Genomic DNA, 16,696 nt, shown 5'->3' with positions numbered 1-16,696 from the left:
GGGGAGCAGTGACTGGCTGGTTGAGTGAAAGCTGCCTACTGCAGACAGAATGAGAGAGCCTCCATGGGAGCCTTTCACACACTGAGTACAGAGTGATAACGCAGTACGGTTGAGTGGAAACCTGCGCTTCCCACAGAGCGATAATATACATACAGAAAGATCATTCTTGGACTTAAAATTGGTCCAAGAAACACCAGGCCTTGAGAATGTTTAGACGTTTTCTAAAAATAAATACCGTAGCGCTAAAACACAAGACAAAGAGGCGCTTTTCAAAATGTGTGACAGTTTATTCCACAGTGAAAAGGACATGGGAAATGTGTTTCATCAATCCAGTATTCAGTAATTCCAGTACATAAAGGACAGAGAAGTCAAGGAAGTAAGACCTCTTCTACACTGTGGTGGTCACTGATTAGTTAGGTTGGTCATCCTTAACTCCTATGACTGAGCTACTCTGAAAAACTGCTTCATACAGTAGCTTGATCAATTTGATAGTCAAGCTTTGACAGTTGTTTCATTATCATAAAATGTGGTCTCATTTTTAGGCTAAATCACTTGTAAATAGGGGATGAGGACAACATTGCTATGCCATAATGTTACTCAGCAGAAAACTGATACATAAACATACTCATTAACACTCAGACAATCACCTCGTCATGCACAGTTTGAGAATAAATGGACACACATGCAGGCACACGCACATATGCATGCCCACACATGCACGCGGACACACACACCAAAGTGAGGTGATGGTTTGCTGAACCAAAACCTCAAAACCTTATAACTCTGAGCACATGATTTCAGTTTGTTTGTTAGATAATTAGTAGGTTCGTTTTTTGTTAGATAATTAGTTAATTAGTAGGTTAGTTTGTTAGAGTTAATTAGTAGGTTAGTTTGTTAGATAATGAGTAGGTTAGTTAGTTTGTTAGATAATTAGTAGGTTAGTTAGTTTGTTAGATAATTAGTAGGTTAGTTGTTAGTTAGATATTTAGTAGGTTAGTTAGTTAGATAGATATTTAGTAGGTTAGTTAGTTTGTTAGATAATTAGTAGGTTAGTTAGTTTGTTAGATAATTAGTAGGTTAGTTGTTAGTTAGATATTTAGTAGGTTAGTTGTTAGTTAGATATTTAGTAGGTTAGTTAGATATTTAGTAGGTTAGTTAGTTTGTTAGATAATTAGTAGGTTAGTTTGTTTTATAGATTGTGGGGAGCTATCATGTCCCAATAGAGCGATTCCATGCCAGCGGAATATATTTTTTCTACCTCAGATTGTTCTGTCAATTCTCACAGAAACTTCATTGGGAGATGGATGTTTGACATGCTTTTTACATTTGTATCAGAATTTTTTGTTGCGGTTGAAAATCATGATGAAAGTAGCTATTTTAGACCTTTTTTAGACCTATACATGCCTCCTGTAAGACCCCTTGAACAGTACATGACACAGACATCTTGGTGTTATTATTCTTCTTATAGTGTACTGTAAAATATGTCTTGGTTCTGAAATAAAACCTTTCACAACTATTAATATGAATATCTCAAAACTACCTTTTTAGAATTTGTTTCATTTTAAGACATATTGTTTGGAACAATATACTTTACAACAAGAATCATCAACTAGATTCAGCTATGAGCTGATTTTACTTGAGCGGATGGTCGGAACATAATTACAAATCATTTGTAGACTGCAAATTGACCGTAAGAAATCTAAACGGATATAATATTTGACTAAAACAATAATTTCAAACCTTGCTTATATTTGTATACGATTACCTGTCTCTCTTATGTGTGGGAATATATTTCCTAAATTAAAAAACTCACTTGGAGCTGATTTCCTGGTGTTTTTGCAGTATTTTATGTCCAACAATGAAAATTCCAATGAACAAAAAAAGAAATTGGGGGGCCAAATAAAACCACCAGCAGGCCTAATTCGGCCCATGGGCCACCAGTTGGGGAACCCTGCTCTACAAGTAAATCAAATTTCCAGAGTGAGCTCTCTGCTAATTCTGAAGGTATGATCAATTTTATGAGCATCGCCAACACAGTGAATGGGCAAAATATTTCAAAGGGAACTCTGCCGGTGACATAAAGGAGGACTGGAATTGGTTAGTGAACTATGTCAATATCTATGTATAAAAATGGGTCATATCATTAAAAGTATGATAGAGCCCACTCTGGAAATTCGACATGGTTTGAAGAGTATATTGTTACAATGTCTAAAAATAAGCCAGACTCCTGCTACCCAAGTCATAGACTGTTCTCTCCGCTAACGCACAGCAAGTGGTACCGGAGCGCCAAGTCTGGGACCAAACGTCTCCTGAACAGCTTCTACCCCTAAGCCACAAGACTGCTGAACAGTTAATAATATGTCTAACCTATTTGCATTGAGCCCCTTTTTAATTATACTGACTCTCTTGCACCGGCACTACGCAGACTCACTGGACTCCACCCGCACTGACTACATACACTCACTCACTCACTCACTCACTCACTCACTCACTCACGCATATTGACGTCACACACTCACACTTTCACATACGCTGCTGCTACTCTGTTTATTATCCATCCTGATTGTCTAGTCACGTTTAACCCCTACCTACAGTTGAAGTCGGAAGTAAAATTAGGTTGGAGTCATTAAAACTTGTTTTTCAACCACTCCACAAATTTCTTGTTAACAAACTATAGTTTTGGCAAGTCAGTTAGGACATCTACTTTGTACATGACACAAGTCATTTTTCCAACAATTGTTTACAGATTATTTCACTTATAATTCACTGTTTCACAATTCCAGTGGGTCAGAAGTTTACATAAACTAAGTTGACTGTGCCTTTAAACAGCTTCGAAAATTCCAGAAAATTATGTCATGGATTTAGAAGCTTCTGATAGGCTAATTGACATAATTTGAGTCAATTGGAGGTGTACCTGTGGATGTATTTCATGGCCTTCAAAACTCAGTGCCTCTTTGCTTGACATCATGGGAAAATCAAAAGAAATCAGCCAAGACCTTGTTGTACACCTCCACTACACCTTGCAAAAAAAATTGTACACCTCCACAAGTCTGGTTCATCCTTGGGAGCAATTTCCAAATGTCTGAAGGTACCACGTTCATCTGTACAAACAATAGTACGCAAGTATAAACACCATGGGATCACGCAGCCGTAATACCGCTCAGTAAGGAGATACGTTCTGTCTCCTAGAGATTAATGTAATTTGGTGCAAAAAGTGCAAATCAATCCCAGAAAAACAGCAAAGGACCTTGTGAAGATGCTGGAGGAAACAGGTACAAAAGTATCTATATCCACAGTAAAACGAGTCCTATATCAACATAACCTGAAAGGCCGCTCAACAAGGAAGAAGCCACTGCTCCAAAACCGCCATTAAAAAACAGATTACGGTTTGCAACTGCACATGGGGACAAAGATCGTACTTTTTGGAGAAATGTTCTCCGGTCTGATGAAACAAAAATGGAACTGTTCGGCCATAATGACCATCGTTATGTTTGGAGGAAAAAGGGGGAGACTTGCAAGCCGAAGAACACCATCCCAACCATGAAGCACGGGGTTAACAGCATCATGTTGTGGGGTGCTTTGCTGCCGGAGGGACTGGTGCACTTCACAAAAAAGATGGCTTCATGAGGAGGAAAATTATGTGGATATATTGAAGAAACATCTCAAGACATCCGTCAGGAAGTTAAAGCTTGGTGGCAAATGGGTCTTCCAAATGGGCAATGACCCCAAGCATACATCCAAAGTTGTGGCAAAATGGCTTAAGGACAACAAAGTCAAGGTATTGGAGTGGCCATCACAAAGCCCTGACCCCATTCCTATAGAAAATTTGTGGACAGAACTGAAAAAGCGTGTGCGAGCAAGTAGGCCTACAAACCTGACTCAGTTGCACCAGCTCTGTAAGGAGGAATGGGCCACAATTCACCCAACTTATTGTGGGAAGCTTGTGAAAGGCTACCCAAAACGTTTGACCCAAGTTAAACAATTTAAAGGCAATGCTACCAAATACTAATTGAGTGCATGTAAACTTCTGACCCACTGGGAATGTGATGAAAGAAATAAAAGCTTAAATAAATCATTGTCTCTACTATTACTCTGACATTTCACATTCTTAAAATAAAGTGTTGATCCTAACTGACTTAAAACTTCTTGTCAATAGGGGGAGCTGTTAGCACTATTTTTTCTTGATGTTCCCAAATTAAACTGCCTCGTACTCAATTCTTGCTCGTACAATATGCATATTATTATTCCTATTGGATAGAAAACACTCTCTAGTTTCTAAAACCGTTTGAATTATGTCTGTGCGTGAAACAGAACTGGACTTAGAGCAATTTCCCTAAGTGGAGTTGAGAATGCAGATTTTTCCAACCTGTTCTCAGACCTGTGTATAACTCTGCCTGTGTTCTATTCTATTGGTTGAGATGCACTGCATACGCCTTCCCCTGGGTGTCAGCGAATAGAGGGCCTTGAAATGGAGTCTCTAGGCAGATCCGAAAGTCTATAAATTGATTGGAATCAAAGGGTCCCCCCTTTTGATTCTTCGCGCTGACGCAGTGAGGACCTTGGCATGTCGTTTTAGAAGCTCCCGTTTTAGCTCCTAGATATATCCGGCTCTGTTTTTATTCGATATAGGCTTTAAAGACATCATAATCTTGTTATTTTAAACCGATTTATATCAGTTTATGTCAGTATATTGCGATTTTCGGGTATTTCATTTTCTGGCGTTGTAGGAAGTTGGGTATCTCTCTCTCGCATGCCATTGTTTACTGCTAATTGCAACGTGGAAGATGACTTTCTCCAACCCAGCAACGATTCTTTTGGACAAAGGACACCTATCCCAAGATTCTGATGGGAGGTCATAAAAAAGTAAGAATTATTTATGCTGATAATTCATTGTTCTGTTGAAAAAAGTCAAATGCATAAGACGCCATTACTTGCAGTGTAGCCTTGCTTTATCGCCATTAAAAAACTATTGCGCAGTAACGTTAATTTTAAAAATGTAATTCAGCGATTGCATTAAGAACTATTTTGTCTTTCAATTGCTGTCCAACCTGTATTTTTTTAGTCAAGTTTATGAATAGTTTTCGATAAGAATAGGTGCCTTTCCAAGATGGCGCCGGACAGATTGCTTGAGTATTTGGACACTATTGTCATTGTATAAGCACGATTTGTGCCGCTAAATATGCACATTTTCGAACAAACTCTATATGCATTGTGTAATATGATGTTACAGGACTGTCATCTGAAGAATTCTGAGAAGGTTAGTGAAAAAATTTATATATTTTGTTGGTTTATACGTTATCGCTCTTTTTGCCTTGAATCAATGCTGGGGTGATGTTTGCACATGTGGTAAGCTAATATAACGCTATATTGTGTTTTCGCTGTAAAACACTTAGAAAATCTGAAATATTGTCTGGATTCACACGATCTGTGTCTTTCAATTGCTGTACGCTGTGTATTTTTAAGAAATGTTTTATGATGAGTAATTAGGTAATACACGTTGCTCTCTGTAGTTATTCTAGTCGCTTTGGTGAGATTTGTGATGGTGGCTGCAATGGTAAACTATGATTTATACCTGAAATATGCAAATTTTTCTAACAAAACATATGCTATACAATAAATATGTTATCAGACTGTCATCTGATGAAGTTGTTTCTTGGTTAGTGGCTATTTATATCTTTATTTGGTCGAATTTGTGATAGCTACTGATGGAGTAAAAAACTGGTGGAGTAAAAAAAGTGGTGTCTTTTGCTAACGTGGTTAGCTAATAGATTTACATATTGTGTCTTCCCTGTAAAACATTTAAAAAATCAGAAATGATGGCTGGATTCACAAGATGTGTATCTTTCATCTGGTGTCTTGGACTTGTGATTTAATGATATTTAGATGCTAGTATTTACTTGTGACGCTATGCTAGGCTATGCTAGTAGCTTTTCTACTGATGGGGGTGCTCCCGGATCCGGGTTTGGGAGGTGTTAGAGGCTAAGACAGAGAATTTTTACTCTGATTAAATGTCAGCAATTGTGAAAAACTGAGTTTAAATGTATTTGGCTAAGGTGTATGTAAACTTCCAACTTCAACTGTACATGTACATATTGCCCCAATTACCTCGTAATCCTTGCAAATTGACTCGGTACCGGTACTCCTTGTATATAGTATTGTTATTTTGTGTGACTATTTCCTTTTTTGCAAATGTTTCTTACTTTTTACCTCTGCATCGTTGGGAAAGGACTCGTAAGTAAGCATTTCAAGGTAAAGTCTACACCTGTTGTATTCGCCACATGTGACAAATAAAAACATTTGATTTTATATGACTAAGATATCTGTATGATGTTCGGTTCACAGATCATACGTCTTACAGGAGGCATGTATAGGTCTAAAAAAAAAAGGCTTAAAATGGCTACTTTCGTCATGATTCTCTCAAACAGTTTGTGATACAAATAAAAGCATTTCAAACATCCTTCCTCCCAATGAAGTTTATATGTGAGAATTGCAAGAACAATCTGAGATAACAAAAATATTTTCTGCTCCCACTGGCGTGGGATCGCCCAATAGTTAGTGTTCTCACTCCATTTCAGGAGGTTAGTAAAATGTCATACAATCAAGGACTAAAGGATGTATCCTCAGGATGACTCAGGAAGTAAAGACAATATACTGCATGGCCTACAAGATGCTGTTTGATCTCACCAAGGGGCAGGGTGGAGTGGGTGACATGATTAAAAGAAGAAGACATATTTAAAAAATACTATAGTATACTATGCTCTAAATACTGTAGTATTCCTATATTTATATACTATCGTATTCAGTGTAGTGTTTTTACGGAAGCATATTATAGTTTTCACTGTAGTGTTTTTGCAGAAGTATATTGTAGTATTCACTGCAGTGTTTTTGCGGACATGACTAATATAGTATAGTATTCACTGTAGTTTTTGCAGAAATATACTATAGGTTTTCACTGTAGTGTTTTTGCGGACTTTACTGTAGTGTTTTTGTGGACATAACTCTAGTATACTGTAAAGCTTACTACAGTATAAATACTGAAAATATTCCTACAGTAAAAACTATAGCATATACTATAGTAATTACTGTAGTTTTTACAGATATTGTTCTAGTATTTACTATGTTTTTTGTGGTATTTTTTTTGTACTTTTTACCCCTTTTTCGCCCCAATTTTGTGACATCCAATTGGTACTTATAATCTTGACCCATCACTGCAAACTCATGTTTGGATTTGGGAGAGGCTCATAGAAATGGAGGATTTCTCCTTGAGGAAACCTGCTGGGCAAAAATAGCAAATGTTCCATAACCTGTAGGTAGGTAGGTAGAACTGGAGTCTGATCAGATAGTTCAGAGCATCTGTTCTTTTTTACAATCTGTAGGGAAGACAATATATAGTCTATACATGGCATGTAGGTATCTCACTCATAGTTAGCACAAATTGAGATATGGGGGCAATGATGAAAAAAGCACAAAATGTTCATACTTGAGTAAAACTAAAGAACCTTAAAAGAAATGACAAGTAAAAATGAAAGTCACCCAGTAAAATACTACTTGAGTAAAAGTCAAAAAGTTTTTGGTTTTAAATGTACTTTAGTTTTAAAAGTAAAATAAAAATATTGTAAAATTCCAGACGGCACAATTTCTTTTTTTTTTTCTTTTTTTTTACAGATCGCCAGGGGCACACTACAACCCTCAGATGTAATTTACAAACAAAGCATGTGTTTAGTGAGTCCGCCAGATCAGAGGCAGTAGGGATGACCAGGGATGTTCTCTTGATAAGTTTGTGAAATAGACAATTCTCCTGTCCTGCTGAGCATTCAAAATGTAACGAGTACTTTGGGTGTCAGGGAAAATGTAAGGAGTAAAAAGTACATTATTTTCTTTAGGAATGTAGTGGAGTAAAAGTAAAAGTTGTCAAAAATATAAATAGTAAAGTACAGATACCCCAAAAAACTACTTAAGTAGTGCTTTCAAAACTGTTTACTTAAGTACTTTACACCACTGTATGGGGGATGGGAATGTGAAGCATATGCAAATTAAAATAATCTAGTATAACTATATATATTTTTTTTTTTTTTTTACTGTTTTTGTGGACATTACTGTAGTATTTACTAGTGTTTTTTGCAGATAATGCTGTATTATTTAATCTAGTATTATACAGTATACAATAAAAAACATATAGTAAGCACTACACACGATCGAGGGATACTACGGTGTGTAGTATAGTATTCTACAGTATATTTAAAAAATATATAGTTAGCAGTACACGATAGAGGGATATTACAATGTGGAGTGTAGTATTCACCAGTATACTACACAATCCAATAGTAAGCACTATACAGTCAAGAGATACTACAGTGTGTAGTATAGTATTCCACAGTATACTACAAAAGTATATAGTAAGCACTACACGATCAAGGGATACTACAGTGTGCAGTATACTATATACCATTCTACATTTTAGACATTTAGCAGAATCTCTTATCCAGAGCGACTTACAGGAGCAATTAGGGTTAAGTGCCTTGCTCAAGGGCACATCGACAGATGTTTCACCTTGTCGGCTCAGGGATTCGGACCAGTGTCTTTTCGGTTACTGTATACCGCTATAGTATAACACAAAATTATTTGGTAAGTTCTACACATGATCCAGGGATACTACAGAGTGTACTATAGTATTCTATAGTAAAATGTAGCATTGTTTTATGTGGGAAGATACAGTATGTTAGTAAGAGCAATGAATCAATGGCCAAATTGTTAGGCCTCATATGGGGTGGTTAGTATACCAGTCACCACTCAGTTAGTAGTAAAGCAGGAAAGGGTTGCTATTTCCTTTGGTTTATCTTTTATAAGATAATACACATCAGTGTCTATGCAGACTGCAAACCAAGCACTGAGCTGCAACGCCTTTTGGAGGTTGGTCACACAATGGACAGAGGGACAAACATTTGTCAGCCATTATTTGTTAAGATAGAATACTTCAGCTTTAATGAAATGCAATTCTTTAGCTTTAATGAAATACAATTCTTTAGCATAGTTACTGTATGATTTGTAATATATATATTTTTTAAATCAATCGTCACCCTGAGCAGAAGTGTGTGGTCAACCTAGGTGCGCTTTTTCTTTAAATCTATTGGTTGATCCAGCTTTCCATCCCAGATCCTGGAATCACTCACCATTGTGCTTTAGGGGGCCAAAAGTAACATGTCTCAAGCAACATATCACACTTAAGGTTATAACAGATTGATAAATACATAGTTCTTGTATATGATTTTGGGTGATCTGTGTCTGGCGGGAGAAGGGTTTCAGGAAAATGGGAGAGGACTCTGTCTCAGACTCAGGGCACAAAGCAAAGGGTTAGTGAGTGTGTTAGAAATTACAAGTCCAGCCAACATCATCCATAGTACAGTTGAGTATTAGTAACAATAGGTCTGTTAGCAGACGTTAGTACTGTTAGGTATTAGAGGGTTATTGTTAGTGTATTTATTAAGGAATGCCAAGAGAGCTGTTGACAGTTGGGGGTTTGATTTCAGAGTGTAAGAATATTAATGACAGTAACAGCCCCACTCTTAAACACACAATGTACACACACACACACACACACACACACACACACACACACACACACACACACACACACACACACACACACACACACACACACACACACACACACACACACACACACACACACACACAGTGGTTTTAACAGACCATTAGGTTAAGGATGGTTTTAACCAGGGAGAGTCAGACAAGGCACTTCTCCAGTACTTGGGTTTCAGTTTGGTTGATTAGTGAATGTTAGACTGTTAGTCCAGGTTAGTAAACCAGGATTACCCCAGTGTTGGTTAGTTCTTTACGACTCCAGCTAAGGTTACTCAGAGTACATGCAGCAATCACAAGACAAACCAGGCCTCGGGAAACCGTCTAAGAACTACACCCCCAACACAAACACAGCTACACACACTGACACAACTCTAACATCCTCAACACTCCTGTAACGTTAGGGTAGACTAATGTTACCAAACCATCCGCACAGGCTTGTCATGGGTGTGCTCCCTGCTAGCTTGGTTAGGAGCACATCATTGAAATGAACAGCAAGACCATCTCAGCAGACTCAATCTTGTTAGTCATGTTAGACGTCAGAGATTGGAGGAGGTGAGTAAGGTGTTAAAGTGTTGCCAAGGTTACAGAGAAGACAAAGGACAGTGCTGACAGCATGAGGAGAAGCAGGCATCAGAGAGAGGTGTTAGTCAACTGCAGTGTCAGTGCTTTGATCAGCTGAACAGTGTGGAAGGGGATCAGAACGTGTTAGAGTTATTTACAAAGGAGAGGAGAGAAAGCATCCCTCAGTTAAACAGTATTTCGAGGAAGGAAATGCAAAGCACCAAAGCGTCAGACACACAACACTACAACTCCACCCCTTATGAGTCTCTCTTATGGCATGAAATGTGGTCCTATCCAATAAAGTCCTGAACAATGTGGCACAAAAGACTACAAGTAGCCCTTTCCTGCAGTCAAATTACCAAATCGCCCTCTAGTGGACTCATGGGTGGAATGTTATTCATATCTTTCATCATTAATAAACATTATTTCAAAAACCCGCCGAAAATTCTGTGTTTCTATGGTTTTGTAATGTTTCAGTCTTCTTTGATGTATATAAACTGTAATATTGGGATGCAAACTCAAACTTGAATACATTTCAAATGTATATCTGATATGGTACAGGTCTTTTTTTAAGCCCATAACCATGTATGTGAGGTGTATACTCTTGTTTCATAGTGGATTTGTTTAAGACAACCAAGAAACACTGTGACTGATTTAGCTCATTGCAGTAAAAGGTTAAAGGGAAACCAGCAATGTGCCAATGATACTTCCATTTTAAGTAGGCTAAGTAAAATATCCAAATAATCACAGCAAGGTGATACACTTCTAACACATATTGATAGATAAAGAAGTGTGGCTGTGCCCCATCAGCAGTGGGTGAATGCCAATGTTGTGCCCCTTTCTCAGTGGGTGAAAGCCATAGGTCCCAGTTCCAGTCCCAGTTCGGTAAGGATGAACCGCGTTGACAACTGCAGAGGGAATGACATGACAACACAGTCACTGAGTTCTGTTCTACACAACACAGTAAGGTGTGTAGAAAACTGAGCAGCAGAGAAAGATGAAGATGATGAACTGAGTAGTAGACAGTTTGACAGGCTGGGAGAAATAGTCATTGTGTCAGTTTACTGAGGACACCTCAACTAAGACAAATGGAGGGAGCAGAGACGCAGGCACTGGTTCAGGCTGACATGGTGCTACGGTGAAGAGGAGAACAGACATTTAGTCTGCACTTTACTGTTTCAGTCTAAACATGAAATGTCACTCATTTTGTCACAAACTTCAAGTCATAAGCAAGAGGGCTTGTGTGTGTGCAATCAGGTTTTTGCCAATGGGGAGGATTCTAAGAATTACTACAGTTCAAGGACCTATGTGTTACCTTGGTAAACCACATATGTAGACGACCCTTCCAAATGCAGCCTCTATTTCTCTCTAGCTCTTGGTTGACCTGACCCAACCAAACATTTTATAGGCCTATCTGGCACATGTCAGATATTAAAACTCATCAGCCATGAAAGCAGATTAGACTAATCTGATTTAGTTATGGTTCTGCTTTCAGGTTGTTTTGTTCTCCGCCTTCTTTCTCTGGCAGTATAGGTCGACTGCACTGTTAAAATGCGGTGGATTAATATACAGTTGAATTCGGAAGGTTACATTCACCTTAGCCAAATACATTTAAACTCAGTTTTTCACAATTGCTGACGTTTAATCAGAGTAAAAATTCCCTGTCTTAGGTCAGTTAGGATCACCACTTTATTTTAAGAATGTTAAATGTCAGAATAATAGTAGTGACACTGATTTATTTAAGCTTTTATTTCTTTCATCACATTCCCAGTGGGTCAGAAGTTGACATACACTCAATTAGTATTTGGTAGCATTGCCTTTAAATTGTTTAACTTGGGTCAAACGTTTTGGGTAGCCTTTCACAAGCTTCCCACAATAAGTTGGGTGAATTTTGGCCCATTCCTCCTTACAGAGCTGGTGTAACTGAGTTGGGTTTGTAGGCCTCCTTGCTCGCACACACTTTTTCAGTTCTGCCCACAGATTTTCTATAGGATTGAGGTCAGGGCTTTCTGATGGCCACTCCAATACCTTGACTTTGTTGTCCTTAAGCCATTTTGCTACAACTTTGGATGTATGCTTGGGGTCATTGTCCATTTGGAAGACCCATTTGCGACCAAGCTTAAACTTTCTGACTGATGTCTTGAGATGCTGCTTCAATATATCCACATAATTTTCCATCCACATACTTTTCCTTCCTCATGATGCCATCTTTTTTGTGAAGTGCACCAGTCCCTCCTGCAGCATATCACCTCCACAACATGATGCTGCCACCCACGTGCTTCACGGTTTGGATGGCGTTCTTTGGCTTGCAAGCCTCACCATTTTCCTCCAAACATAACGATGATCATTATGGCCAAATAGTTCAATTTTTGTTTCATCAGACCAGAGGACACTTCTCCAAAAAGTACAATCTTTGTCCCCAGTTGCAAACCATAGTCTGGCTTTTTTATGGCGGTTTTGGAGCAGTGGCTTCTTCCTTGCTGAGCGGCCTTTCAGGTTATGTTGATATAGAACTTGTTTTACTGTGGATATAGATACTTTTGTACCTGTTTCCTCCAGCATCTTCACAGTGTCCTTTGCTGTTGTTCTGGAATTGATTTGCACTTTTTGCACCAAAGTACGTTCATCTCTAGGAGACACAACGCGTCTCCTTCCTGAGCAGTATGACAGCTGCGTGGTCCCGTGATGTTTATACTTGCGTACTAATGTTTGTACAGATTAACGTGGTACCTTCAGGCGTTTGGAAATTGCTCCCAAGGATGAACCAGACTTGTGGAGGTCTACAATTTTTTTTCTGAGGTCTTGGCTGATTTCTTTTGATTTTCCCATTATGTCAAGCAAAGAGGCACTGAGTTTGAAGGTAGGCCTTGAAATACATCCACAGGTACGCCTCCAATTGACTCAAATTATGTTACTTAGCCTATCAGAAGCTTCTAAAGCCACGACATCATTTTCTGGAATTTTCGGAGCTGTTTAAAGGCACAGTCAACTTAGTGTATGTAAACTTCTGACCCACTGGAATTGTGATACAGTGAATTATAAGTGAAATAATCTGTCTGTAAACAATTGTTGGAAAAATGACTTGTGTCATGCACAAAGTAGATGTCCTAATCGACTTGCCAAAACTATAGTTTATTAACAAGTAATTTGTGGAGTGGTTGAAAAACAAGTTTTAATGACTCCAACCTAAGTGTATGTAAACTTCCGACTTCAACTGTATAAACACACTAAACTAATCCCTTACATATACCCCCTCTCTCAGCACGAGGAGATACTGTACAGCACAACCTCAATGGTAGCACTGTTCTTTGTGTGAGTATAAGGCCCTTGAACCAGTGTGTAACGAGATGTCTCATTGCTCAAACGCCTAACAAAGCCTCAGTCATATCTAGAGAACAGAGAAAACAGTCTACCTCAGTATAGGTTACCAGTTGGTCTCTTTAACAAGGTCATTTAGCAAATAATTGTGCCTTCTTAGTCAATGACTTCAATGGAAATCTACATTAGCTTGATAAATAGTGTTACCTGTTTAAAAACAGCTTTGTTGACAGCCTTGTCAGTCAGGACATGTCGTTGACTCGTCTAAATAGGCTCTGAGGGCTGGCACCATCCCAGCATCTTCCTCAGGATATATCTGGAGATAAACACAGAGCAGAGAGCAGCAGAAAGTGGAACGCAACCCCCTGGAACACCTGTCCCCAAAACCCTACCAAGGACGTGCTGGACCTTGACCATTGGCCTTGACTACTACCAATAGATACTATGAACTGCAGTCGGCCAGGGTTACTAAATTAGTCTGCAAAATCACCAAGAATCATAGGCGTTGAGGAACAGTATCTAATGGACCTGAATAACCTTTTTTTTCTAACTTATTTGATTTTTTTTTACTTTGAACTAACCTAATTTAAATGAATAACTTGTTACGACAGCTCCCCTAATACCAACAATAGTCATTGAAAAATATCACGGAATGGAGCACACAAGACAGAATTACCATCAATAACGGCTGTTAAACCTCTGCCTTTACAAGAACCCCCTCCACAGTATGAGGATATACTGGACACATACCCATTTGTCTCTCCCTACTCCTGTATTCACCAGTCAGTCAGGGACACCAGGGAACCCCAGTCATCATGGGGTCTTGCATTCCGACAGCTGGGCTGTGGGTTTGGCCACTGTATACAGAGGGCATCCATTAGCCAACAGCACTATGTAAACAGCAGCAGTGGAGGTGGACAGGGTGATATAAGAACTGTTTGTAATAAAACTAGATTGATCCACACTACCCCTGCGTCATCACATGCTGATGCCATAGAGGGGCTGCGAGCATGAATGTCTGCCCAAAGAAAAATACATGTTGATTATTCCTATCCTATGATTACGTTTTTAAACTCCATAATGGAACACCAGATTGCCAAAACGGACAAGGCATAGGATGCTGTGGTGGCTCACTCACACTCACTGCGCTGTTGCTGCATTCAAATGTCTCAATTATTAATGTAGGGTTAGACTAGTTGGTCCTGCGGAGCTTTGTGTGTGCGTGTCTGCTTGTATTAGGCGTTTGCCTTTAAACTTCACTGAAATGGGTGTTGAAAGGGTATTTAGCTCTTATAAAACTGTCGTACTACACGAGCGCATCATAAAACGTAATTTCAAAATGAACCTCGCAATGACGATTTGTCAAACCCAGCTTGAATGATTAAACACCATACATTATGATTGTTTTAATCATCTTATTTATACCCTATGTTCTCCTGCGCATGATGTAAATGGGACAACAATTGTATGTCTGAGGCTACGGTCTTGGAAGCTAATCACATATTAAAATGTAGAATGAAATGTCATGTTATTAAACGAATATCAGAAAATCGGTCAGTGGTCTCCTACCTTTTGCAATGATGTAAGTTTGACCACCGGTCCACAATGCACCAGTCTCGCAGCATCTGTGTCAGTCAGTAAGGCTGCGATGAAGCGCTCGAGCTGTCCGATCCCCTTCGGGTAGGATGAGAGATGTGCAAAATTATTAATCATATAGTGTAGATATTCTAAATTTAAAGCGAATCCTTACCAATGGTTTTGTGATGCGCAGTGCACAAAAACATATTCCAACTTACCCATGCATCGATCTCCTCTAAAATGAGGACGTGCTGTGGAGTGCGTCACGTTGCTTGAGCAGAGGTCTGGTAAATGGCGAGCAGCTGCCTCTGATGGGCGGTTAAAAGAGAGTAAATAAAAAGACAGAAGCCTGGACAAAGGAGTGTTTGGATGGCATGAGATTAACCAGTATGCAGATGTCTGTATTTTATATGCAAGCGCATTTAGGCTACGGACTCCAGCTGCCATAAATATACGTCCTATTGTTACTACAAACTCGTGACAGAATGCCCGTAGGTCTCCTCCACCATCTGCGTCTCCTCTATAATCGAAACGTGTCTGTATGCGTTGTCCCAACCTTTTCAAATGGGCTACAACAACAGGATCTCTGCGGTGAGCTAGAATAGAATAGAATGAAGCATACTGTAAATACGGGCCCTATCCTATACCACAATGTAAACCCAGTGTCCAGTTAGGTAAAAGAAAAACTGAAATTATCACATTAATAGCCTTGCCTGCACAGCGTCATGGAGAAATTAAATGTAAGCACACTCCTGTCTGTGACCCCTTATAACCTAATCTAAATACGAGCTTAATCTTATACAGAAAGCAATTATATGCACATATATACACACACACACACACACAAACAGTACCAGTCAAAAGTTTGGACACATCTACTAATTCCAGGGTTTTTCTTTATTTTTTACTATTTTCTACATTGTAGAATAATAGTGAAGACATCAACATTATGAAATAACACATATGGAATCATGTAGTAACCAAAAAAAGGTGTTTTGGAAGAATATGAAGAATCCTATATTTGACATTCTTCAAAGTTGCCTTGATGACAGCTTTGCACACTCTTGGCATTCTCTCAACCAGCTTCATGAGGTAGTCACCTGGAATGCATTTAAATTAACAGGTGTGCCTTGTTAAAAGTTAATTTGTGGAATTTCTTTCCTTCTTAATGTGTTTGAGCCAGTCAGTTGTGTTATGACAAGGTAGGGGTGGTATACAGAAGTTACCCCTATTTGGTAAAACCAAGTCCATATTATGGTAAGAACAGTTCAAATAAGCAAAGAGAAATAACGGTCCATCATTACTTTAAGACATGAAGGTCAGTCAATACGGAAAATTTCAAGAACTTTGCAAGTTTCTTCAAGTGCAGTCGCAAAAACCACCAAGCACTATGATGAAACTCTCTCATGAGGACCGCCACAGGAAAGGAAGATCCAGAGTTACCTCTGTTGCAGAGGATAAATTCAAGTCAAAAAGGCAAAGGGTGGCTACTTAACACTTTTTTTGGTTACTACATGATTCCATGTGTTATTTCATAGTTGTGATGTTCTCACTATTATTCTACAATGAAGAAAATAGTAAAAAGAAAGAAAAACCCTTGAATGAGTGGGTGTGACCAAACTTTTGACTGGTACTGTAT

General features: G+C 38.8%; 1 long non-coding RNA gene across 2 annotated transcripts; it reads right to left on the bottom strand.

Moving 5' to 3' along the window:
- Positions 1–266: 266 nt before the first annotated feature.
- On the bottom strand, positions 267–15,733 carry LOC129853585 (uncharacterized). 2 transcript variants are annotated; one of them, XR_008759158.1, is made up of 5 exons: positions 15,276–15,733; positions 15,049–15,153; positions 14,230–14,336; positions 13,687–13,795; positions 267–11,069 (listed from the first exon to the last, which is right to left on the bottom strand). It is a non-coding gene; the product is annotated as an uncharacterized LOC129853585 (long non-coding RNA). The 2 variants fall into 2 exon arrangements; XR_008759157.1 differs by having other exon boundaries at positions 13,687–14,336; positions 15,276–15,731.
- Positions 15,734–16,696: the final 963 nt, after the last annotated feature.

This window comes from Salvelinus fontinalis, chromosome 4 (genome assembly GCF_029448725.1).
Source record: "Salvelinus fontinalis isolate EN_2023a chromosome 4, ASM2944872v1, whole genome shotgun sequence".
Lineage (NCBI taxonomy): Eukaryota > Metazoa > Chordata > Actinopteri > Salmoniformes > Salmonidae > Salvelinus > Salvelinus fontinalis.
Note: the sequence above shows the minus strand (reverse complement) of the source record. Positions and strands in the feature narration are given on the sequence as shown.